At 48.0% G+C, this 27,579-nt stretch overlaps 1 long non-coding RNA gene across 1 annotated transcript in view; it reads right to left on the reverse strand.

Moving 5' to 3' along the window:
- LOC106508676 overlaps window positions 585-27,579 on the reverse strand; it is a 53,213-nt gene continuing 26,218 nt past the window's right edge. Inside the window, exon 5 of the long non-coding RNA XR_002345352.1 lies at window positions 585-2,080. This is a non-coding gene — a long non-coding RNA (zinc finger protein 665). The remainder of the gene's footprint in view (window positions 2,081-27,579) is intronic.

The raw sequence follows: 27,579 nt of genomic DNA on the forward strand, positions 1-27,579 counted from the left end.
GTTGCCATATTCAGGACATCTGTCACGTTCTGCCCAGTATGGATTACCTGATTTTGGCGGAATGTGGGCCCTGAGTAAAGGTTTCTCCCATTCAAGGCATTTGTAAGGTCATCTCCAGAGTGAATTCTTTGGTGAGTAAATTCCTTATCTAAACGCCTGGTGCTTCTAAATACACCTCTCTGATTTCTCTCCAGGATGATTTTCTTCAATGATGCCCAAGATGAGGGCATCTGCTAACACCTTTGCTTCAGTTCCCTCACCGGCATGGAGTACCTGAGGCTAAGGCAGGCTAAAAAGGACACGGACCGATTTGTCACTCATAAGAGTTGTCAAGTTTCTCTCCAGGATCAATCTTTGGTGGACCTTAAGCTGTGAATTTTGGCTAAAGACTTTTTGACACATTCGGAGTTCCCGCTGTGGTGCAGCAGAAATGAATCCCACTAGGAACCAGGAGGTTGTGGGTTCTATTCCCTGGCCTCACTCCGTGGGTGAAGGATCCAGCATCGCCATGAGCTGTGGTGTAGGTCGCAGACACGGTTTGGATCCTGTGTTGCTGTGGTGTAGGTCGGCGGCTGTAGCTCCGAATGGACCCCTAGCCTGGGAACCTCCTTATGCCGCAGGTGCGGCCCTAAAAAACAAACAAACAAAAAAAGACTGTGACACATTCAATGCATGAATATATTTTTACGGTTTCTGCCCAGTGTGGATTATCTGATGGTAAGTGAGGCTTGGCCACACTTGCGGCATTTGCATAATACCTCCCCACTATGAAGCTCCCATGAATCTGAAGTGTTAATTTTGGGAGCTCCCTGGTGGCCCCGCAGGTTAAAAAGCCGGCATTGCCACCGCTGTGGCTCTGGGTCCCTGCTATGGCGTGGTTTCAACGCCTGGCCCAGAAACGTCTACAGCCGAGGGCATGGGCCAAAAGAAAAAAAAAAAAAGAGAGCGGCAGTGTCAACGTTGGGTGTTCTCTGTACATATAGTGGTTATAGGACTCAGCGCTCTCAGCCCTGCGGCCAGAGTTCAGTCCCTGGTCTGGGAACTAAGAGGCCATCACGCTGCTGCATGCCACAGCAAAAAATCCACAGAAATAAATACTAAAAAAAAGGAAGGGGCGATTTTGAAGGATGGCCTCCCCCCCATACATCACGTTAATATGGACCCTGTTATACGTATTACCGGGTGTGCAGTGAGGGCTGAGCTCTGAGGGAGGGCGTTTCAACAGTCTTTACCTGTACAAGGTCTGGGCTTAGTGTGAACACTCTGATGCTTTGTGAGGTAGGCCTTGCGACTGAAGCAGCTGCCGCACTCAGAACACGCGTACGGTTTCTCCCCGGTGTGGACCCGCTGGTGGATGGTCAGATTTGAATTCCGATTGAAGACTTTGCCGCAGGCGTGGCACTTGTAAGGCTTCTCGCCTGTGTGCACGCGCTGGTGGATTGTAAGGTAGGAGTTGTAGCTGAAGACTCGGCCGCACACGTCGCATTTGCACAGTTTCTGGCCGGTGTGGGTTATCTGATGTCGCTTGAGGTTCGAGCTGTGATTAAAGATTCGGCCGCAGTCTTGGCACTGGTAGGGCTTCTCGCCCGTGTGAATCCGCCGATGGATGGCAAGGTAGGAGTTCTGGCCGAAGACTTTCCCGCACACGTCACATTTATAGGGCTTATCTCCCGAGTGGATGGTTTGGTGCTGAATGAGGTGCGAGGCAAAATAAAAGGTTTTGCCACACTCGTTGCACCTGTAATGTTTCTCGCCGGTGTGGATTATCTGATGGCTCACCAGGGTCGATCTCTGACTGAAGACCTTGCCGCACTCGTGACACTTGTACGGCTTCTCCCCGGTGTGGATCTTCCAGTGACTCGCCAGGTTTCCTTTTTGACTGAAGGCCTTGCCGCACTCGTGACACTTGTACGGCTTCTCTCCAGTGTGAATTCTGCGGTGCTTCGCCAGGTAGGAGTTTTGACTAAAGACCTTGCCGCAGTCATTGCATTTGTACGGCTTCTCCCCAGTGTGAATTCTCTGGTGGATGGCAAGGTAGGAGCTCTGAGTGAATGCTTTTGCACATACATTGCATTTATAGAAATTCTCGTTTGCTGAGATTCTCGGAGGTCCTGGGATGTGGGAGCCACGAGGAAGGGTTGTGACACCTTTGCTATGTCTGGAAGGCTTCTCCCCGCTATGAGTTCTTTGATGAAGTGCAAGGTCTGAATCTCGACGAAAGATTCTGCAACATACATCACAATTATATACTTTCTTTCCCGTATGGCTCACCTGACGTCGAGGGGGGTTCCAGCCGCGAGGAAACGTTTCCCCGCACGGATTGTGTTTGTAAGGGCTTTCCCCGTGTTCCCATTGCTCTCGTGCCAGCATCGAAGGGTGCAGAAGGTCCTGCTCAGGTGGACGAGAAATGCAGGTTTCGACACTGGGAGAAAAAGCCTGCAATGATGAAAACGAGGCACTGCCGCTGACACGCTTGTCAGCCTGATTAACTTCAGCAAGAGTCTCTTCATTGTGAAAAATACGCAGTTCATCCCAAAAGCTTGATGCCAGTCTGTTTCCAATAGCGGCGCTTCTACCATGTCCATCTCCCTTATCAGGGAGATGTTCGTTACGGGTAGTAGGGTTTCCTCTGTCATTTCTTTCCTCATCGCTTCGCTGAGACTCAAAGGCATGTGTTTGAATTTCCCTGAGGTGAAAATGGTTGACTTCATTCCGTTCATGTCCTCCCAGCATCACTGTCTGGCATACGTCTCTATCTATGTGCGCCTGGGCTTGTAATTTCTTGATCACAGGTATGAGAGAGATCCCTACAAGATATAAGGAACCGTAAGTATACTATTCATTAGAACTCATAAGTATGTATTTCAAAGTTCCTGTTGTGGCTCAGGGGTTAATGAACCCGACTAGTATCCATGAGGACATGGGTTCGATCCCTGGCCTCGCTCCGTGGGTTAAGGGTCCAGCATGGCCGTGAGCTATGGTGTGAGTCACAGATGTGGTTGGGATCCCGTGTTGCTGTGGCTGTGGTGTAGGCCGGCAGCTACAGCTCCGATTGGACCCCTAGCCTGGAAATCTCCATATGCTATGGGTGCAGCCCTAAAAAACCAGAGTCAAAAGACAAAAAAAAAAAAAAAAAAAAAAGTAAATATTTCATGTTAAATGCATGATATCACACTGAAATTAGTTCTTACACCAAACAGGGTTATGAAGCGTCCCAATCATATTATTAAAACCTTTATGAAACATAAAAGGAATGATTCTTTACTAAAGACAAAGTGATCAGAGGTAATCTGTCTAATTTTGGGGCATCCAACTTTCAAACAGCCTATGACAAAAACACATTGATAACAATTTAGCTATTGTTTGAGAGCTAAAACTTCTGTTAGCTATCACAGGACCCCAAAGCACATACCAATCACTATTAAATATACTGGTGCCTCATAATTGAGGAGAAAAATAATATTATCCTATACATACACTGCGCATTCTTACTAAATGTAAATGCATGCTAAAAAACCCGACAATATCTAATCCATAACTGGCTTACTCAGTGAATAATCTCAACGAGTGGCAGGTTCAAAATGAGAACCAAATATAGGACAGAGGAAACGGAGAACTTTTTTTTTTCTTTTTCAGCTGCTCCACGGCATATGGAGTTCGCAGGCCAGCCATCAAATCTGAGTCAGAGCTGCAGTCTTTACTGCAGCTGTGGTCACGCTAGAGCCTTCATTCACTGTGCTGGGCGTAACCAAATCTGCATCCCTGCCCCTGCAGAGAAACCATCCATCCTGCTGAGCCACAGCGGGAACTCCAAAATGGAGAATTTGATAAAACAGTTTTAAAAAACAACATGCTCTTCTAAATTCTTCGTGTAAAACTGTGTACCCATGAAGCAACATAAAAACTTCTGGAGAGTTCCCACTGTAGCCGAGTGCTAACAAACACGACTAGTATCCATGAGGATGTGGGTTGGATCCCTAGCCTTGCTCAGTGGGTTAAAGATCCGGTATTGCTGTGAGCTATGGTGTAGGTTGTAGATGAGGCCTGGATCCAGCATTGCTGCGGCTGTGGCATAGGCCAGCAGCTGCAGCTCCGAATGTGACCCCTACCCTGCAAACGTCCATATGCAGTAGGTGTGGTCCTAAAGAAAAAAAGCAAAAACGTTCTGAAAGACCATCACCTCTAAACCACAATGAAATATTAATAAATGACATAGTCTCCAGTTATATAAACAGCCAATAGATGGAGCAACTCCCTACCTGTACAGTGCCCTAAAATATGCAGTTCACTAGCACCAAAATATATGCCATGAAGAGCAAGCAATCTGTGAATTTATTTAAATTTAACTAGGGTTGGAGTTCCTGTTGTGGCACAGTGGTTAACGAATCCGACTAGGAACCATGAGGTTGCGGGTTCGGCCCTGCCCTTGCTCAGTGGGTTAAGGATCCAGTGTTGCTGTGAGCCATGGTGTGGGATGCAGACGCGGCTCGGATCCCACGTTGCTGTGGCTGTGGTGTAGGTTGGTGGCTACAGCTCCAATTCGATCCCTAGCCTGGGAACCTCCACATACCACGGAATCGGCCCTAGAAAAGGCAAAAAGACAGAAAAAAAAAAAAAAAAATTAACTAGGGTTACACCAAATACTGTTGAGAATAAATTGCAAAAGAAAAGCATAAAATATATAATGCAAAAAAGGGATACCATAATAAACGACAAAATATTAACATATCTTTTTATATAAAAGCAAATTTTGATTCTTTTGCTGTAAAAATCTGCACCATTTCAAGCCATCTAACATTACCAATTTCCTTTGAAAGTCTCAAGAAAAAGCAAAAAAAAAAAAAAAAAAAAAAAAAAAAAAAAAAAAAAAAAGGAAAAGAAAGAAAGAAAAGAAGGAGCTCCCATCGTGGCACAGTGGAAATGAATCCGACTAGGAACCACGAGGTTGCAGGTTCGATCCCTGGCCTCGCTCAGTGGGTTAAGGATCTGGCATTATTGTGAACTGTGGTGTAGGTTGCAGACGTGGCTCAGATCTGGTGAGGCTGTGGCTGTGGCTAAGCCGGCAGCTGTAGCTCTGATTTGACCCCTAGCCTGGGAACCTTCATATACTGTGAATGTAGCCCTTAAAAAGCATTTAAAAAAAAAAAAAAGAAAGAAAAAAAAGATAAGGCTCGAGGAGTTGTCTGGTAGCCTATGGTTAAGGACCTACCATTGCCAAGGCTGTGGTTTGGGTCACTGTTGCAGCACGAGTTTGATCCCTGGCATGGCCATTTTTATATGTTGCAGGCACAGCCAAAAAAAAATTTTTTTTTTAAATAAAAAGGCATGGGGGAAACTATCACAAATTTTCAAGTCAGGGGGGTGAAATCACAGGTTTCTGTACATGATCCCAACTGACACAGAAAGTCTTGAGAACCAGCGTGTGAACCTCGCCTGACAGGCTGAGACGACGTGCTTTTGGCTTCTTGAACATGAAGGCCTCCCGAGGAGAACAGACTACAAAATACTCCAACAAAAGCAGGAGTTTAAAGGCAAATGTCCAGGGAGATTCGAGAAGAAAGGAGCTGTGTAACTCCCAAGGTTGTCACCATCCCTTCCTGAAACGGTTTCTTTTCTTCTTCTTCTTCTTTTTAACTTTTTAGGGCCGCACCCACAGCGTATGGGGTCAAATTGGAGCTGTGACCACCGGCCTCCACCACAGCCACAACAACGCGGGATCCGAGTCGTGTCTACAACCTACACCACAGCTCACGGCAAGGCCAAACCCGTCAGACTCACTTCCGCGGAGCCATCACGGGAGCTCCTGGAAGTGGTTTCGGAGTCGTCAGGGCTGTGATGGCCTAAGAACATCTGTCCATAGAGAAAGGGGTGTTATGTTGACAGTGTAAGTATCGAGGTGGAAGGCGGAGGAGGGCTGAGTGGAAAAGTGCTGTGGAGACGGGGAAGTTCAGGACAATAAACGAAATATGCCAGGAAATAACAGTGTGTCCACCCACATCAAGGGAGGAAGATGGGGCCCGAGAAAGAGCCTGAGGAGGGACAGGTGGGTGCCCACAAGGGAGCACGGGGCTCAGCTTGTGACGGTGCGCATGTGTGAGAACAAAACTGCACGGAGGCAACTGAGACACTGACCTTTAAGAAAAAGAAGAGTTGATTTAGCAAGTCGCATACAACGGTCCCGTTTTAACTCCCGTTTTAACTCCAGGACTTCTTTTATGAGTAAGGGAAAGAATGAAAGATTTACATGTTGTAAGTTGATGGCATTCCCGTGGTGGCGCAGTGGTTAATGAATCTGACTAGGAACCATGAGGTTGCGGGTTCGATCCCTGGCCTTGCTCCGTGGCTTAAGGATCCAGTGTTGCCGTGAGTTGTGGTGTAGGTTGCAGATGCCACTCGGATCCAGCATTGCCGTGGCTGTGGCGTAGGCTGACGGCTACAGCTCTGATTCGACCCCTAGCCTGGGAACCTCCATATGCCGCGGGAAGTGGCCCTAGAAAAGGCAAAACAGACAGACAAACAAACAAAAAAACGTTGTAAGTTGAAATGAACTTGACATCTGTTACACGACTTGCCACGTCATATATCAACCTGATTATTGCACAGGTTGTATTTCCGTGTGTCGACTCACTAAAAACATACATCATATTCCCAGAGAGGACGAGATGATGTTCTTAGCATTTCTGAAACCAGGAAAACGCCCCCAGGAACTGGCTCTCCCTGGGTGAGGATCCAAAACAGAAAAGTATGTGCACTACAAACTAGAGACACGGCTGAAAAATACGAGAAAATATGAGAAAAGTTATCCCCACTTCTTGGGCTGGAAGTCAGTATCATCGGAATGTAAATACCACCCTACATAAGCAGCAGAGTCTACCCAGTCGCTACTAACATCCCAAGGGTGTCCTGAAGAAATAGGTAAAAGTCACACGCAATCTCAAAAGATGCTCCACACAGAAAACAAGATTGAAAAGAATGAAGCTGGAAGCTTCACAATTATTCCAAACCTCTTAGCAACCTAAAATACCCAAAGCAGTGCAGTCCTGGCATGATGGCAGAGAGATCAATGGCATCCAACAGAGAAAACAAATAAACGCTTGCGTATGGGGTCAAAGGATGTTCCCCAAGGGTGCCAGGAACATTAACTGGGGAAGGATCGTCTATTGAGCAAAATGAATTCTGGTTCACACTGAGATGTCATTCTAGGAGTTCCCGTTGTGGCTCAGCAGTAGCAAATCCGACCAGGAACCATGAGGACGCAGGTTCAATCCCTGGCCTTGCTCAGTGGGCGAAGGATCTGGCGTTGCTATGACCTGTGGTGTAGGCTGCAGACATGGTTTAGATCCCACGTTGCTGTGGCTGTGGCCGGCAGCTCCAGCTCCAATTCAACCCCTAACCTAGGAACTTCCGTGTGCCAAGAGTGTGGCCCTAAAAAGACCAAAAAAAAAAAAAAAAAGCTCCCCTTTAGGAATGGGAATCAAAGAATCAAAGATAGGCTCTCTCTCTGTCCACTGTCCTTAGTTTTTCCAAGTAACAGTGACATAAGATGGAATCCACCTCCACATTACAGACAAGAGTGAAGGTGGGTCTGAGGGGTGTCAACACACAGACAGGGCTTGAGGCAGCTGCATGCAGGCTCTGAGGGGCCAGACGGACTCAGAGAGCAGCCAGTGTTTGTCCATCTTCGGACGAGGTCTCCTGAGAACAAGAGATGAGGATGGAACCGGGCGAGGTTCAGGCATCAGAGTCTGGAGGCCTCACATATGATCTACATGGGCTGAGAACTGAGCATCCAATGGAATCAAGTCTGGAAGCAGAGATGACAGGGTAAGTGGGCCCTTTAAAAACGTCCCCCTCAGGAGCCCCAAAATCAAGCAACAAGTTCACGGGCACCTGATGACTCGCACAGAGGATCACGATAACGACTCTGCCTCTGTCAAAGCTGCAGCCCCCCTGGAGGGAGAAAGAATACATTTTACATGATGAAGGACAGAGGGCTAAGTTGTGGAGAAGAAAAATGTCCTCCCAGAGCTCAAATAATAAATAAAATTCTGTATCCCCAGCGAACGTTCCAGGGAGGGGAGAGTTTCCCAAACACTCTTTAAAGACAAGGCCTCCCCCCGGGCCTTCTGAGATCTGATCCCTGTCCACACTCTGATACACCCCCCAAGGCATTCACGTCACTCTCCACAGCCCAGGGCTCTTTCTCTTGCTCCAGAATGGGTTAAATATTCGGATGAGAAAGAGACATTCCAGCACGTAAGAAAGATGGCTTTTCCAGAATCTTATTCCTTGTCCAACTGCAACTGAGGTGAGTACAGATGGGGAGAGAAAAACACTTCAAAAATTTGCCTGGCCTGCCCCCTGACTGACGACACACAACATGCAGAAATGAAGCTCTTTGCCTCGAACTCCAAAAGCAAAAAAGCACAGAAAACAGGCGAGTGGGTGTGTTCAAAGGCGCCTGCTGACTTGTATGAATGCACCGGCTCTGAAACCACCTCTGATGCATCACGAAGTGGGCAGAGCATCTGAGGAAAAGCTAGGTTTAAACTCCTAATGCCTCCTCCTGAAGTTTTTCACGGAGTCAACAGAGATTCCAGATCAATAACGCAAAACGGGCTCAAAAGAGCCACGTAACAGAAATGCAAAGACACCCAGGGGCAGATGCCAGCCCTCGAGGGAAGCGATGCTCACCCAGGGAGAGCAGGTTCCTGCAGGTCTCCAGCATCACGTCCCAGTACAAGGCCCTCTGGGCAGGGTCCAGGCAGGCCCACTCCTCCGGGGAGAACTCGATGGCCACGTCCTCCAAGGTCAATGGTCCCTGAAAGGAAAACCCGTTTCCCCAAGGGCCATAAGGTGAGTCTTTACTTTCAGAGATGACCAAGTCCACAGTGCTTTAAAAAAAAAAAAAAAAAAAGTCTAAATTTTAAATTATGATGACAGTGGAGTTCCTGTCGTGGCTCAGTGGTTAATGAATCCGACTAGGAACCATGAGGTTGCGGGTTCAATCCCTGCCCTTGCTCAGTGGGTTAAGGATCCGGCGTTGCCATGAGCTGTGGTGTAGGTTGCAGACGCGGCTCAGATCCTGCGTTGCTGTGGCTCTGGCATAGGCCAGCGGCTACAGCTCCGATTCGACCCCTAGCCTGGGAACCTCCATATGACACAGGAATGGCCCCCAAAATGGCAAAAAGACAAAAAAAAAATTATGATAATAGTAACAACAGCAATAAATAAAGATGTTTGAAACTTCTGATAAGCTAAGCATTACTTTAAATACTTCATAGGTATGAACTTGTTTTTTCTTTCTTGATCACACCTGTGGCATATAGAAAAGTCCCCAGCCATGGATCCAATCTGAGCCACAGCTGCAACCTACACCACAGCAGCAGCATGGCCGGACCCTTAACCCACTGTACCGGGCCAGGGATCAAACCCTCGCTACCACAGAAACACAGCTGGATCCTTAATCCACTGTGCCACAGCAGGAACGCCTATAAGTAAGAACTTTCTTAATCAGCATCGCAGCTCAGCACGGAAAGATTTGCTCCCATCGTACAGAGGTGAAAACTCTCAGATTCTTGGGGAAACTCAGCTCAGCTCAAGAAGCTAAGAAATGACACAGCCAGCCCTGAACGAAGATACAGAAGCAAAAATTTAAATAAGAGTAGCGTATCAGAAGCACACAAACAGACGGTTCCCCGCAAAAACTTGAAAGAAGTTCAAAGTGAACAACTCGGGAGGAAATAAAAGGTAACAGATGTGGACACACTCACACACAGACACAGCATGTTAGTAATCTTACTACTACTTCAACCATAAACATGAGAACCTAGGAAAGTTCCAGGCCAGGAGTTCCCGCTGAGGCTCAGTAAGTTTAGAACTCAACTAGTATCCATGAGGATGCTGGTTCGATCCCGGGCCTTGCTCAGGAGGTTAAGCATCCAGCGTGGCCATAAGCTGCAGCCTAAGTCACAGGATTCAGCTCATATCCATCACTGCCATGGCTGTGCTGCAGGCCAGAAGCTGCAGCTCCAAGTGGGCTCCTCGCCCAGGAACTCCATATGCTGCAGGTTTGGCCCTAAAAAAAGGAAGGAAGAAAGGAAAAATTTCAAGGCCAGAGAACATATCGAAAATCCAATTTCAGAAGAGTTCCCTTGTGGTATAAGTGGGTTAAGGATCTGATGTTGTCACTGCAGTGGTGTGGGGCACAGCTGTGGGTTGGGTTTGATCCCTGGCCCGGGGAATTTTGCCTGCCATAGGCACAGCCAAAAAAAGCAAAAACAAAAACAGGAGTTCCTGCGGTGGCGCAGTGGGTGAAGAATCCGATTGCAACAGGTCAGACTGCTGCAATGATGTGGGTTTGATCCCTGGCCCAGTGCACTGGCTCACAGAACTGGGCATTGCTGCAACTGCAGCTTCGAACTTCCACATGCCACATTTTACGGGGTGGCCATAAAATTAAAAACCAAAACAAAACCATGGACTTTCACATCCAGGAACTCCATATGGCAAGAAGCAGCCAAAAATGAACAAACAAACAAACAAAACAAAACTTATTGAAGAAGAGTTCTCTTGTGGTTCAGCGGGTTAAGGACCTGGTGTTCACTACTGCAGCTCAGGTTGCTACTGTGGCTTGGGTTCGATCGCTAGCCCAGGAAATTCCCCATGCTGAAGATGAGTCAAAGAAAAAAAAAAAAAAAGCTTACTGGACAATTAAAACTCATGACTATAAAGAATATGGAAAAATATATTATAATTAATATGGAATGTTTCACCAAAATATCATAATCAGAAGGAAACACTTGTAATTTCCCTGGTGGTCTATTAGGTAGGATGCTGCACTTTCAATGCTGCAGCCCAGGTTCAATCCCTGGTCTGGACACTGAGATCCCACATCAAGCTGCTGCTCGCTGTGGACAAAAAATTTTTTTAAATGGAAGGGAGGGGAGTTCCCATTATGGCGCAGGGGTTAACGAATCCGACTAGGAACCATGAGGTTGCGGGTTCGGTCCCTGCCCTTGCTCAGTGGCTTAACAATCTGGCGTTGCCGTGAGCTGCGGTGTAGGTTGTAGATGCGGCTCAGATCCCGAGTTGCTGTGGCTCTGGCGTAGGCCGGTGGCTACAGCTCTGATTCGACCCCTAGCCTGGGACCCTCCATATGCCACGGAGCAGCCCAAGAAATGGCAAAAAGACAAAAATAATTAAATAAATAAAAATAAAATAAAATAGAATGGAAGGAGGGAGGGAGAAGAAATGCATTTCCTCTGAAGTTACAGCGGAGTGAAGGGGGCCAGCCAGGGCAGCTGTCACCACTGTACAATGTCTCTGAACAGGGACCACAAGAGGAAGTAACAGGAGGAAAACAGAGAGTGACAGCTAGAGATGCAGAGTGTGTCTCAGAGTTGAATGTTGGGAGTTCCGGCCATGGCTCAGTGGTTAATCCCACTAGGAACCACGAGGTTGCAGGTTCGATCCCTGGCCTCGCTCAGTGGGTTAAGGATCTGGCGATGCCATTAACTGTGGTGTAGGTCAAAGACATGGCTTGGATCCTGTGTTGCTGTGGCTGTGGTGTAGGCCAGCGGCTACAGCTCTGATTCGACCCCTAGCCTGGGAACCTCCATATGCTGCAGGTGTGGCTCTAAAAAAAAAAAAAAAAAAAAAAAAAAAGAGTTGAAACATAGTGATGAATTTAAGGAGATGGGAAGGTGAAAAATGAAAGGGAGGAAAAGATGCTGCATTGTAAACAGACCAGGCGGGACTTATATTTTATCAGACAAAATAAGCCAAAGACAAAAACTGAAACAACAGACAAAAAACATTGTATAACAATAAAAGGTTCAAATTACCAAGAAGATATAATAATTATAAATATATAAACAACATTAAAGGTTCTCCAAACATGAAGCAAACATTAACAGAAAAACAGAGAAAAGACAATAGCACAGGAGTTCCCACCATGGCTCAGTGGTTAATGAATCCGACTAGGAACCATGAGGTTACAGGTTCGATCCCTGGTCTTGCTCAGTGGGTTAAGGATCCGGCGCTGCCGTGAGCTGTGGTGTAGGTTGCAGATGCGGCTTGGATCCTGAGTTGCTGTGGCTCTGGTGTAGCCCGGCAGCTACAGCTCCAATTCAACCCCTAGCCTGGGAACCTCCATATGCCGCGGGTGCGGCCCTGAAAGAAAAAGAAAAAAATTAGCACCTAAAATTCACTTGCATATCTACACACAATCAACAAATTCCAATGAAACTTAGGACACAATCCTATCTACTATAGCAACAAAAGCGACAGAACACTCTTAGGGAAAAACTCCCCAAGTAGGTGAAAGACTGGTACACCGAAAACTGCTCAATGGTGCAAAAAGAAATCCAAGGATATATAAAAAAAAATCATTTTTTTTTTTAGTTTTTTTTGTCTTTTTGCCATTTCTTGGGCTGCTCCGTGGCATATGGAGGGTCCCAGGCTAGGGGCCCAATCGGAGCTGTAGCTACCAGCCTATGCCAGAGCCACAGCAACTCGGGATCCGAGCCGCGTCTGCAACCCACACTGTAGCTCACGGCAACACCAGATCGTTAACCCACTGAGCCAGGGCAGGGACCGAACCCACAACCTCATGGTTCCTAGTCGGATTCATTAACCACTGAGCCACGATGGGAACTCCATAAAAAAATTTAAAGATAAACTGTATACGTGAATTGGATGACTTAAAATAAAATGACCATGTGACTGAAAATGTGATATAGGTTCAATGGAATGTCTGTCAAAATTTCCAAGACAATTTTTTTTTTCTTTTTGGCTGCCCTGCGGCACATGGAATTCTTGGGCAGGGATCAGATCCAAGCGACCCAAGCCTCAGCTGCAGCAACCTCAAAGGCAATTTTTGCAGTAAAAGAAAAAAATCATGGTAAAATTCACAGGGAATCTCATGGAATAAAACAGAGAAAATACTCTTTTTTTTTTTTTTTTTTTAAGGCCACACCTGCAGCATATGTTAGTTCCTGGCCTAAGAGTCAAATTGGAGCTACAGCTGCCAGCCTACACCACAGCCCCAGCAACGCCAGGTCTGAGCCACATCTGCAACCTGTGCTGCATGTGAGTGAGGCCAGGGATCGAACTCACATCCTCATGGACATTAGTCTTGCTCTTCACCCGATGAGCTCAACATATTCGAGAGATGAGATGGAGGCCATGATTTTAAGATTTCAAAACATTACAAAGTAATCAATATCATGTGGCACTGGCATAAACACAGATTCATAAACCAACGGAACAGATGAGAACACCAGAAATAATCTCGTGAAAGATGCAAAATGCACAGGCGAGGGTGCCAAGACCACACAGAGGAGGAAAGGACATTCTCAGTAACAAACGATGCTGAGCAACTAGATACATACCAGAAAAAGAATGGATCTGGGGGCTTCCCGTCGGGGCCCAGAGGGTCAAGAACCCGACACAGTATCCATGGAGGATGTGGGTTCAATCCTTGGCCTCACTCGTGGGTTAAGGATCTGGTGTTGCCCTGAGCTGTGGCGCAGGTCAAAGACGTGGCTCGGGTCTGACATTGCTGTGGCTGTGGGGTAGGCTCCGATTCAACCTCTAGCCTGGGAACTGCCAAATGCTGTGGGTGCAACCATTAAAAGCAAGCAAACAAACAAACCCGAACAACAAACAAAAAAAAACCTTTTTTTTTCTCCTCTATTTTTTTTTTTTTAGGGCCGTACCTGCAGCACATGGAGGTTCCCAGGCTAGGGGTCCAATTGGAGCTAGAGCCTACACCACCACCACAGCAATATCAGATCCAAGCTGTGCCTGCAACTTACACCACAGCTCACGGCAACACCAGACCCTTTATCCACTGACCGAGGCCAGGGATTGAACCTGTAATCTCACGGTTCCTGGTCGGATTCAAAAACTCCTGACTTTGGAGTGCAGCTTCTTGATCCTGGGTGACCGCAGACTGTGCATCCAGATGGGGCCCAATCCCTGCCCGACGCTATGTCTCCAGTCCACGGGTGTGAAGCCCAGGACGATGCCCAAGGGGGCCTCTTCACAAGCTCCAGGTCACTGGGTCATAAGTGGAGGGGACAGGCCCTGAGGGGAGGCCCCGGGTGACTGGGAAGGGACAGGGTCAGACAAGATGAGTGAGGCCAAAGGAGGGCATCTCAGGAAGGACAGACGGAGAATCCCTGAGGAATTAACTTTACCTGAGAAACAGCCATTCCTGACTCCTGGTCTTCCTTCCTCTTCCTCCTCCTCCCCCGCCGGGCTTCTTGCTCAGGCAACATGCGTCTTTAGAAATCAAACTTGAAAGTTAAAAAGATGCTGCTTAATGCTTAGACTCAACATACTGCGTTCTGCCGTGAGACAGGTTTCCGCAATCTTTTCTTAGCCTCTTTGCTTCTGGTTTCTATGCTGAAAACTGCATCTTGTCCTGCTTTCCTTCACCCCATCTTCCTGCTTGGAAAACAGTCGCAGTGCCGGTAAATGACTTAAGCATAAGCACAAAGACCTAAAGGCATAAGCCATGCATGGGGTCAGCTGAATGAGGACAGAATGCCTTGGTCCAGGCCTGCCGTGTGCACAGCATGCTATGTCCTCTAAAGAATAAGAGGAAGATGAACCTCATGGCCCCGAGGGGTTTATGAGGGTCGTTAGCAGGAGATGCATGAGCAAGGAGAACCGAGGTGCAAACCTAGGCATGCCAGCCAGGTTGCCGCAGATAGGCACGCAGCTGTCTGCAGAAGCACAAGGGTGATTCTCCAGAATGCTATGCCTAGAGAGCCGACACCAAGCTTCCTCAATGCTAATGACTGTTAAAAGCCTAAAGGTCAGAATAAAAGCTTAATCAGCAACCGGCTCTGTGACTTTTAAAATAACTTAAAAAAACCTATATCCTGCACCCAAAGCCCCCTCCTCACTTGACGTCATCCTCAAGAGCACAAAAAAGCAGTGTGGTTTCTTGAGGTGGGGCTCTTAGTCCCTGAGACCTTGAGTTCCCCGGTTCCCACCTTTACTCAAGATAAATGTCTCTGTGTCTTGTTTTATGTTAACTTTTTTTCCTGAAGTTTCACAGCACCTGTTCTTCAGCCCCAACCTGCTGAGCTGGTCTTGGCAGCGTTCTTGTGCCACAACCACATGCACAGGGGAGACCGCACCATGTGGAAGAGACAGGCCTCTGGGGTCCGCTGTCCCAGGAGGCACTCAGGACAAGAAACTCCCACGGAGACCAACAGGAGAGTTTTCCAACAACTTTCCTTCTGATTAAGCTCCTCTCCTGGTGAGGCCCTCACTTACACTCAACCTTGGGCACCTCAGCTGGACCCCACAACCCCCTGCAGGCCACAGACCAGCCCTGCTCCATCCCCCGTGCAGAGCAGAGCCCCCTCGCCCTCAGCCCAGATACCAGCCCCCAGGATTGGAAGGACGCGGAGCGTTGCTGCTCAAGGATGGATCCGGATTGGAATCACCTGGGGCACCTTAAATATTGATGTTGGATCCCACATGACTGCATGAAGGGGAATCCCTGGTCAGAGGGCACAGAACATGTACATGCAAAACACCTCATGGATCTAAAGTGAAGTCTGGGTTAAGCAGCACTCAAAGGAGGCAGGCTTTGCACACCTCCCACTTTCCTTTCCAGGTTAACTGAGGTATAATTGATAAATAATAATGGTGTGTATATGAGACATTCAGTGTGATTCTTTGGCAGTTGATAAGCTGTGTGATAATCACAATACAGTACTTTACACTTCCATCAATTCACTATTTTATTTTTATTGATTGATTGACTGATTGATTAGCTTTTTAAGGTCACACCTGACTGAGGCTTATGAAGTTTCCCAGGCTAGGGGTCCAATCGGAGCTACAGCTGCCAGCCTACACCACAGGCACAGCAATTCGGGATCTGAGCTGTGTCTGACCTACACCACAGCTCATGACAACACGGGATCCTTAACCCACTGAGCGAAGCCAGGGATCAAACCCACAACCTCATGGTTCCTAGGTGGATTCGTTTCCGCTGTGCCACAACGGGAACTCCTGCTCCTTTTTTATTTCTGTGTGCTGAGAACACTTAAGTGTTTCAAAGAAAATACCAAGTACACAGAAACACAGTATGAATAAATACAGTCTGCACAATGTAATTAGATGTACATGTTGCAAATGTTTACCTAAATATACCAAACAATGCCATCTCCAAAAACTACATATAGATATTTTTAGGGCTGCAGGTCCGGCATATGCAAGTTCCCAGGCTAGGGGTGGAACTGGAGTTACAGCTGCCAGCCTACACCACAGCCACAGCCACACCAGATCGGAACTACATCTGCAACCTACACCTCAGCTTTTGTCAATGCTGGATCCTTAACCCACTGAGCGGGGCCAGGGATCAAACCAGCATCCTCATGGATACTAGCTGGGTTCGTTTCTACTAAGCCACAAGGGGAACTCCCCCAAACACTATGTATTAAAGAGTTTCCATGGTGACGCCCCAGTGAGACCCACAACACTCCAAACTGCCTTTCGCATCTTTCATTCTGTGTCAGAAATGTTTTTCATTTGCAGCACAAAATACTAAAAAGTATCAAAGGTAGCCCACAAAATGATCTTTGCGATTTTTCCCTCTATTCCTCTAAAAACTGCACAATGATTTCTATTTGTTTTCTTTTTTCTGGAGCAGGAAGCATTTTATTACTTGCAGCAATTAAGGAGAACACTGGAGATCTTTCCCAAAGCAATTTCTCTGCACAATAATTCCTGATCTACAAAAAAAAAAAAAAAAAAAAAAAACCAACACAAGACACTTGCGGAGTGCAAGCTGTGGGGCACCCTCTACCTCCACTGCCTGAGGACAAGGCTGCCATCCTTCTGCCCCCAGTGATCCCTGAGGGCTCCGCTCAGGCCACACGTCTAACAATGTCTTCTCAGCCTAAACACACTACCTTCATTCCGCCTCATAGATGATCATGAAACTGATACTGGTAAACCTAAGACTCAGCAGCTATGTTCCAGGCACCCTGAGCTAACACACTAAGGAACCTCCAACCATGCAATGAACCCCAGAAGCCATAACCCCAATACCAGGTGCTCCCGCCAGAAGGGATACGTCGCATGCAAACAGTCCCACGCATCCCTTGAGCCATAAAGGGACAAGTGCACACGCCCTTTACTGGCCGTCCAGAGGCGCACGCTTGCCTCCACATCCCTTCTGCTGCAGGCTGCCCTCCCCACTTCTCTGTCCATCTATCTCTCCTCCACGTACCCATGGGCAAACACGGCTAAAAGGCACAAGGACCTTTCAGCAAAGGGAACCAACCTCACGTCACCATCGCATAGCTCGCTCTGTTCACAGATCACGTGACAGGGAAAACTCTAGTATTAGACTAGCTGGTTAAAGTGGGTTGTTGGACTGACATCTTTACCAAGCACTCATCAAAATACTCTAAAATTCTTTACCAGTTACTAAGGAACTTCTCCAAGATATCAGATAAAGAGAGGAAAGCACTCAAATGTCAAATAAATCTGAATCAATAAAAGGAAATAATGCGAATTTTTTTTCTTCCATTTTTGGCTGTCCTGCAGCATATGGAATTCTGGAGCCAGGGATCAGATCCGAGCTGCATGCAGTGGAGACCCAAGATGCAGCTGCCGAAATGTTGGATCCTTAACCCACTATGCCTGCCAAGTCTCAGGGCTCCCAAGATGCTGCCAATCCATGGCACCACAGCTGGAACTGCAATTTTTTTCTTTTCTACTTTTTCTTTTTTTTATGGCCACACCTCGGCATCATGGAAGTTCCCAGGCCAAGGGTCAAAAGAGAACTACAATGGCCAGCCTGTGCCACAGCAATGCTGGATCTGAGCCGCATCTGCCACCTACATGCGGGAGCTTAAGGCAGTGATCCTTAACCCACTGAGTGAGGCCAGGGATTAAACCCACATCGTCACGGACTCTATGTCGTGTTCTTAACTCGATGAGCCACAACGGGAACTCCAGAACTCCTGAATTTTAAATTTACTACATTCTAAAGCTACAAATCATGTATCACACTTTAAGCATCCACATCCAAACAACTCACCCTCCATCTTGATCCAGTTTCCCCTCTCTACCTGCACTACCAGGTGTTCCCATTTCATTATTTATCTCCCTCTTTCTTTCCCTATATCTCCTTCTTTTTGTTTTTGTTTTGTTGTTGCCGGCTTTTTGTGGTTTGTTTGTCTGCTTCTTAGGGCTGAACCTGTAGCATATGCAAGTTTCCAGGCTAGGGATTCAACTGGAACTGCAGCTGCCAGACTACACCTCAGCCGTAGCAACATGGATTGCAGCCACATCTTCGACCTACACCACAGCTCATGGCAATGCTAAATTCTTAACCCAGTGGGCGAGGCCAGGGATTGAACCCACATCCTCATGGATATTAGTTGTGTTCCCTAACCCACTGAGCTACAAGAGGAACTCCCTGAGCTAAAACAGGAACTCCCGTTTTTTTTTATTTTATGGCCCAAAACATGGCATGTGGAAGTTCCCAGGGCCTGGAAACTGGGAACTGGAGCCACAGCAAGACCAATGTGCCCTGGGCTGTGGATCAAACCCACACCTCTTCAGTGACCCAAGCCACTGCGCCCTACTATTCTCATGGTGCACCTGCCAGCAACCTATTTCTTTCTTCTTCTTCTTTTTTTTTTTTTAGGGCTGCACCTGCGGCATATGGAGGGTCCCAGGCTAGGGGTGGAATCAGAACTGTAGCTGCCAGCCTACACCAGACACAGTAACGCAGGATCCGAGGCGCGTCTGTGACCTACACCACAGCTCATGGCAACGTCAGATCCTTAACCCACTGAGCAAGGCCAGGGATGGAATCCATGTCCTCATGGATCCTAGTCAGGGGTTTGTTAACCACTGAGCCACGATGGAAACTCCTGGCCTCCTATTTCTTCTCTTTCTTTTTTGTCTTTTTAGGGCCACATCCGAGGCACATGGAGGTTGAATTGGAGCTGTAGCCGCTGGTCTACACCACAGCCGCAACAACACCAGATCCCAGCCACGTCTGTGACCTACACAGACTACAGAGACCACAGCTCACGGCAATGCCGGATCCTTAACCCACCTAGGGAGGCCAGGGGTCGAACCTGCGCTGGCATGGATTCTAGTCAGATTCGTTTCTGCTGAGCCAGGAGGAGAACTCCCTGGCCTCCTGTTTCTTATCTCTCATCCATCCTGCCCTACTCTGCAAGTAGACTCCCCACTTGTTCTTCCCCCAGCCTTTCTAATTGTCTTAAATATCCATATAGTTCTGCCCCCTTCACACAACTCTACACTCTCTCTGTCCCCAGGGTTACACCACCCACCCCTTCTGTCCCTGTTACACTCCCTCCCCCACTCCCTGGCACCCCAAGTGGCTCTGCTTTCTTCCTGCTCTGTCTCTTCCTCTGCTAGTCACAAGTTGTCATCTGTTTCTCTCCCAGAACAAGGAGACTCTGAATTTCCTGTAGTTCCCACTGTTTATTACCCTCCACCTCCGCCGCTCTCCCTGCTAAGTGCCTCAACACAGCCGCCACCCCTCCCATCACTGCACTGCTACACTCTCCCAGTGTTGCTTTCCAACCCCTGAAGATCCGGCTTTTTATTACTTCTGGAGTACACGCACCTGCTAATTTCAAGGCCTACTGTATTTCATTTGCTGCCTTATAAATCCCTTAGCCATCCTCTACGTGTCCATCCGTCCTATCTTATTATTTTCTCCTCAACTTTTCTGTGTTTGGCTCATCTTTTTTTTGGGCGGGGGGGGCGCCCACGGCAGGTTGAAGTTCCCTGGCCAGGGATGGAACCAGAACCACAGCAGCGACGCGAACCGCTGCTGTGGGTCCTGACACCGATGCGCCACAATGTCATTCCCATGTCTCTGCCTCTCCTCATGCCCCTCACACAAGTATTTACAGGGATGGAGACTAAATAAGATGCCCGCCAACCGGAAGAGAACATATTTCATCCGGTGGACTTTGAGACGGAAGAACGCTGGGTGTCACACGGTGGACGAGGTCACCTCCCCCTACGCCGGGTGCGGGGAAGGGCTGACTACACACGTGAGGCCTGCGGGGCAGAAGGACCGGCCGGAGGGGCCGCGAGGACAGAGGGGCTGCAGGGAGGGTGGTCTCAGGAGAGGGGGGCTCCCGAATCCCAGCACCGGGGCGAGGACGCGGCCTCTCCGGGAGCGGGGCGGCCGGCGCTGCCTCCAGTGGGGGAGCGAGGTGGGGGCGCGGGTCCTCCTCGGGGAAGAGCACTTTACATGGCGGGGCGGAGGCAGGAAAGGAATCTAAGCAGGAAAACGCCGCCAAAGGCTGCGTCTACGTGTACTGAAGGCAGAAAAGCCGGGGGCTCCAGGATCAGGCACAGAGCGATTTCGAACTCTAAGGAAAACAAACCCGACCTATAACGGCGACGTATTGACTAACTTGGGACGGAGGGCCGGGTGCTGGGATTTTAGGGCCGTCGTGACCCCCACACCCAAAGGATGGGGTCAGAGGGACGGCACATCACAGAGTTACACTATAAAGGAGAAACTTACTCTCAGCAGGGTGACCTTCACGCCGCGCTCTCCGCTTCCGCTTCCGCAAAGACTGCGCCTGCGCGGATTTAGGGCCGGGGCTGCTGGGGGCGGGGCCTGGGCGGAACGTCCCCGGCGAGGGGCGGGGCGAGGAGGAGCCCAGGTGGGGGGCTGGGCGGCCAGGTCCAGGGCCCGGAGCCCCGAGGGGATGGAGTGTCCCTGGACCCAGAAACTGCTCTTTTTAAGCTACAGTCATTTCATTTCAGGTTAAGGTAAAACCTTCCTATTGGTTTGCGGTGACATATTTTGTCTCCTAACAAGTTGAAAATGATTTCAAAAAATGCCTCTTTTGCCAGCAGGCTGCTGTCCAAGGGAATTGACTGAAGGTGCATGAGATATAAGGCTTTTCCTTTTTTTTTTTCTTTTTAGGCCCGCACCTGCGGCATACGGAAGTTCCCAGGCTAGGGGTCTAATCAGCTGCAGCTGCCGGCCTACACCACAGACACAGCCAAGCCAGATCCAAGTCGCTTCTGCAACTTCTGCCACAGCTTGTGGCAACACTGGATTCTTAACCCACTGAGAGAGGATAGGATTGCACCCGCATTCTCATGGATACTAGCCTGATCCTCCTGTATACTAGTCAGGTTCTTAATTTACTGAGCTACAGTGGTAACTCCCATTTTTTTTTTCTTTATTTTTGGCCACCTTTCTTTTAGGCAAGGCATATGGGTGGCAACACTGTATTCTTAACCCATTGTGCCTGGTGGAGGATGGAATTTGCCCCCCAGTGTGGCAGAGACACAGTGGATCTGTTGAACCAAAAAGGGAACTCCCAAAGTAAATCTATCAATAGCTTTCTCAAACTCTTCAGTGATGTAAAACCTCACACCTTTTCTAAGTTAAATGCTGAGCAGTTATTAAATATCTAAATTATTCCAAAATAAAAAATACTAAAACATTACTAAAATGGGTACATCCACTTTTGGCTTTCTTTATGTAAGAGCTAAAGATAATTGAGTTTTATGCTAAAAATACTCTGCTACAAAATTCAAATTTGGGTTTCCTTGCTGATAAAAGGAAAATGTTATTTCTTTGAAAATATTTTTTTTTTAAACTACTCCTTTTGGAGTTCCCATCATGGCGAAGCCCAAACGAATCTGACTAGGAACCATGAGGTTATGGGTTCGATCCCTGGCTTCGCTCAGTAGGTTGGGGATCTGGCGTTGCCACGAGCTGTGGTGTGGGTCGCAGACAAGGCTCGGATCTGGCTTTGCTATGGCTGTGGTGTAGGCCAGCAGCTGTAGCACCGATTTGACAGACAAAAAAAGAAACCTAAAACTTACAAATTCAGAAGAGCTGGAGTTCCCGTCGTAGCGCAGTGGTTAACAAATCCGACTAGGAACCATGAGGTTGCGGGTTCGGTCCCTGCCCTTGCTCAGTGGGTTGACAATCCGGCGTTGCCGTGAGCTGTGGTGTAGGTCGCAGATGCGGCTCGGATCCTGCGTTGCTGTGGCTCTGGCGTAGGCCGGGGGCTACAGCTCCGATTCGACCCCTAGCCTGGGAACCTCCATATGCCGCGGGAGCGGCCCAAAGAAATAGCAAAAAGACAAAAAAAACAAAAAACAAAAAAAAAAACAAACAGAAGAGCTAAATTTCTCTTACAATTTTATAAATGTTTGTCTTTGAAACCACTCACCTTTACTTATTACTAAAAAATTATCATTTCACAATGATGTGTAGTCCTGTAACAGCAAGTCAAAAAAACTTTTTGATACATATATATTTTTTGTCTTTTCAGGGCCGCACCCACGGCATATGGAGGTTCCCAGGCTAGGGGTCTAATCAGAGCAGTAACTGGCAGCCTATGTCACAGCCACAGCAACACCAGATCCAAGCCAAGTCTGCAACCTACACCACAGCTCACGGCAACACTGGATCCTTAACCCACTGATCGAGGCCAGGGATCAAACCTGCATCCTCAAGGATGGTGGTCAGATTCGTTTCTGCTGAGCCATGACTCCCTCCATTCTGGCTGTCCCAGGACATTTTATATAGTTCTCTGTGCTGTACAAGACCTTGGCTTTTTTTTTTCTTTTTTTCTTTTTGCCATTTCTTGGGACACTCCCATGGCATATGGAGGTTCCCAGGCTAAGGGTCGAATTGGAGCTGTAGCCCCCGGCCTACACCACAGCCACAGCAACACGGGATCCGAGCCGCGTCTGCAACCTACACCACAGCTCACGGCAACGCCGGATCCTTAACCCACTGAGCAAGGCCAGGGATTGACCCCGCAACCTCATGGTTCCTAGTTGGATTCGTTAACCACTGCGCCATGATGGGAACTCCAAGACCTTGTTTTTTATCCCTCAGTGTGTAATAGCTCACATCTGCTAACCTCGACCTCCCACTAGAAGTCAATCTTGAAAGTTGAGAATGTTCCTGATGCTTAGAACCAATACACCCCATCTCTGTGCCACAACCACACACACAGGGGAGAGCTTACCATGTGGATGACACAGGCCTCTGCTGCCCACTGTCCCAGGACGGATTCAGGACAGGAGACTCCTACAGAGACCAACAGAGGAGTTTTCCCAGACTTTTCTTCAGATCACAGTATTCTTCTGCTGAGGCCCTCACCCACCCTGCAGCTGTGGGCACCTCCGCTGGAGCCCACAACCCCCTGCAGGTCACAGACCAGCCCTGCTCCATCCCCGTGCAGAGCAGAGCCCCCGCTCCCTCAGCCCAGATCCCAGCCCTCAGGATTGGGAGGACACGGAGCCCTGCTGCTCAAGGATGGATCTGGACTGGAATCACCTGGGGGACCTTAAATATAATTAAAGTTGGGCCCCATACTGATAATATGACAAAGAATCTCTGGTCAGGGGGCAAAAACGTATCTACAAAAGGCTTCATCAATCTGATGTCAAGAATGTGTTAAGAACCATGAGGTTGCAGGTTTGATCCCTGGCCTTGCTCAGTGGGTTGGGGATCCAGCGTTGCCGTGAGCTGTGGTGGAGGTCAAAGACTCAGCTCAGATCCCGTGTTGTTGTGGCTGTGGCTGTGGTGTAGGCTGGTGGCTACAGCTCCAATTTGACCCTTAGCCTGGGAACTTCCATATGCCACGGCAGCGGCCCGAGAAACAGCAAAAAGATTTAAAAAAAAAAAAAGTGTTAAGCAACATAGATGGACAAATGGACAAAGAAAATGGTGTGTAACTATACAGACTGGAATATTACTCAACCATAAAATAAAGAAATCTTGGAGTTCCCTGGTGAAGCAGGTTAAGGATCCGGCGCTGTCACTGCAGGGATCGTGAGGGTCACTGCTGGGGAGGGGGAGGAGTCAATCCCTAGACCGGGAACTTCCACATGCCATGGGCATGGCCAAAAAAAAAACGGATATGGTATAAATTGGGGATCATGGGAAGTGCCAAAATATAGATACACTGTAGATTAATGACAACCAGTCTTATTTCAGGCCCCTGAAGACACAGTGTTAGAGACCATGGTTAAATGAAAAGAGCAAGAGGAGTTCCCGTCGTGGCGCAGTGGTTAACGAATCCGACTAGGAACCATGAGGTTGCGGGTTCGGTCCCTGGCCTTGCTCAGTGGGTTAAGGGTCTGGCGTTGCCGTGAGCTGCAGTGTAGGTCACAGACACGGCTCGGATCCCGTGTTGCTGTGGCTCTGGTGTAGGCCGGCGGCTATAGCCCCGATTGAACCCCTAGCCTGGGAACCTCCATATGCCGCAGGAGTGGCCCAAGAAATGGCAAAAAGGCAAAAAAAAAAAAAAAAAAAAAAAAAGTAAGAGAAAAAAGAAAAGAACAAGAGTACAGAGTGTGATGGATTCACCGGAATTGCATTTTGATACCATCTTAGTTAGAATCTACTATACTTTCATGTCTAATGAAATATGATCTTGTTAAAATCCTGAATGGAGTTCCCTTGTGGATTGGTGGTGCAGCGATTAAAGATCATGGAAGCAGCTTGGAGGCTACTCTATAGCGAGGGTTCAATCTCTGGGCCAGGAACTTCCACATGCTGAGGGTGCAGCCAAAACATTAATAATAAAATGAAATCCTGAATGAGGTATAAGCTTTCCACTGAGCCAAGCCAATCGTACCTCACTGAAGTACTTCCTAATGATCACTAATGATACAGCGTTAGGATGTCTAGGTTGAAGCGTATCTACAACAATTTCTCTCCACCACTTACAATTTTATGGACATTCATAATTTGCATTAGAGTTATGAACTCCATAGTGTACCCCTGATTTTTACTGCAGCTATAATGAAACTACCATGGCAGGGGTTCCCTGGCGGCTCAGGGGGTTAAGGATCCAGCATGGTTACTGCTTTGGCTCTTGTTACTGCTGTGGCATGGGTTCGATCCCTGGCCCAGGAAATTCTGTATGCTGAGGGTGCAGCCAAAACAACAAAAACAACGAAAATAATATGGCAGTGGAGGGAGTTCCCGTTGTGGCGCAGTGGAAACAAATCCAACCAGTATCCATGAAGATGCAGGTTGGATCCCTGGCCTCGCTCATTGGGTCGGGGATCCAGCATTGCCGTGAGCTGAGGTGTAGGGTGCAGATGTGGCTCAGACCCTATGTTGCTGTGGCTGTGGTGTAGGCTGGCAGCTACAGCTCCGATTCAGCCTCTAGCCTGGGAACTTCCCTATGCCACAGGTGTGGCCCTGAAACAAACAAACCTGAAAAACGAACTTCAGACACAAGTTCCTTTTTTTTTTTTCTTTTTTCTTTTTGGCCACCTTGAATCATACGGAGTTCCCAGGCCAGGGGTCAGATCCAAGCAGGAGTTGTGACCTAAGCCACAATTTGGCAACGCCAGATCCTTAACCCACTGTTGCAGGTCAGAGATGAACCTACATCCCAGAGCTCCCAAGACGCCACAGAACTTGTTATGCCACACTGGGAACTTCAAAACACAAATTCTCTACATCCTGCCCCTCCCTCCATGCCTGAATATCCACTATATGATTATATTTCTACAGGCCTTTTTTAGTGCTGGAATTAGACCCATGGTTTACATATTTACATGAAATGAAAATAGAAATATATCAGGCATAGGAGTTCCCGTCGTGGCTCACTGGTTAACAAATCTGACTAGGAACCATGAGATTACCGGTTCGATCCCTGGCCTTGCTCATCAGGTTAAGGATCTGGCGTTGCCGTGGGCTGTGGTGCAGGTTGCAGATGTGGCTTGGATCCCACGTTGCTATGGCTGTGGTGTAGGCCGGTGGCTACAGCTCAGACTCAACCCCTAGCCTGGGAACCTCCGTGTGCTGCGGGAGCGGCCCAAGAAAAGGCAAAAAAGACCAAAAGAAAAGAAAAGAAAAGAAATGCATCAGGCATAAAAAACGTGAGGAAGGAAAAATTCAGGAATGAGGATTAAAATGACTCAGTCTGGAGTTCCCGCTGTGGTGCAGTGGGTTAAGCCCCTGGCCTTGTCTCTGAACACAGTTTGATCCCCAGCCTAGTTAAGAAGGATCTGGTGGGAGTGCCCATCGTGGCACAGTGGTTAACGAATCAAATTAGGATCCATGAGGCTATGGGTTTGATCCCTGGCCTTGCTCAGTGGGTTAAAGATTCGGCATTGCCGTGAGCTGTGATGTAGGTCAGTCATGGCTCGGATCCTGCATTACTGTGGCTGTGGTGTAGGCCGGCAGCTGCAGCTCTGATTCAACCCCTAGTCTGGGAACCTCCATATGCTGGGGGTGCGGCCCTAAAAAGCAAAAAAAATAAAAATAAAAATAATAATAATTAAAAAAAATAATCCCTGGCATAGGAACTTCCATGTGCCTTTGTTGTGGCCAAAATAATAATAATAATAATGACTCAATCGATCTTTTGTGGTTCATGTGCTCAGAGAAAGAACTGGAGATCAGTGTTCGTGAGTTTCCTCTACAAATAAACATGCAAAATGGGATTTTTCCATAGATAAACTAGAAATTTCACCTATGCACTCTCCAACCCATGTTTTGTTAGCTTACACTTTGGCTTTCTCTGTTGCAAAAGGATGGAACCCCTTTCAAAGTTTAGTTTGGATGGCAGGAATAAAGGCTCCATACACTAAAGTGTCAGGAGAATGTTTCTTACATAATGAGGCTTTCTGGGGAGAACAGGGTGGACTCACAAGTTGTTTCTAAAACGGCTAGAGCAGCAGAAAATGGTGATGACCTTGCATTATCGTGGATAAAGGACCAGGCTGTGGTGATGGTACTTGACTGTGGGGTGAACCTACAACTACTGCCAAAGAAGCCCTCAGGGAGTTCCCATCATGGCTCAGTGGTTAACGAATCCGACTAGGAACCATGAGGTTGCGGGTTCGATCCCTGGCCTTACTCAGTGGGTTAAGGATCCAGCGTTGCCGTGAGCTGTGGTGTAGGTTGCAGACGCGGCTTGGATCCTGTGTTGCTATGGCTGTGGCGTAGGCCGGTGGCTACAGCTCCGATTGGACCCCTAGCCTGGGAACCTCCTTATGCCATGGGAAAGACCCAAGAAATGGCAAAAAGACAAAAAAAGAAGCCCTCAGGCTTTATTATCAGCCTTCCTTGTCCACATAGTGAGGCTTAAAGATCCATAGTCAGACCTGAAAGATGGAGTCGGACTCATATAAAACGGAATGTTTGGAGTTCCCATAATGACTCAGTGGTAAGGAACCCGACCAGTATCCATGAGGATGCGGGTTCCATTCCTGGCTTTGCTCAGTGGGTTAAGGATGCTGTGATGCAGTGTAGGTTGCAAATGTGGCTTGGATCTGGAGCCAACGACTGCAGCTCCGATTCGACCCCTAGCCTGGGAACTTCCAGGTGCCTTGGGTGCGGCCCTAAGAAGACTAAGTAAAGAAATAAAACTGAATGTTTACCCTTGAAACTCCTGATGTGTTGCTTAAGAAAGGCCATGATTTTCCACATACTGATAACACACTTATCCATTCCTCTTCTTGATGCCCTTGGATCTTACTGCACAATAGGATTATTGGAAATGCTTGGGAAATACATATAGATGAATGGCCTAA

The sequence above is a fragment of the Sus scrofa genome, chromosome 6 (assembly GCF_000003025.6).
Source record: "Sus scrofa isolate TJ Tabasco breed Duroc chromosome 6, Sscrofa11.1, whole genome shotgun sequence".
Taxonomy (NCBI): domain Eukaryota; kingdom Metazoa; phylum Chordata; class Mammalia; order Artiodactyla; family Suidae; genus Sus; species Sus scrofa.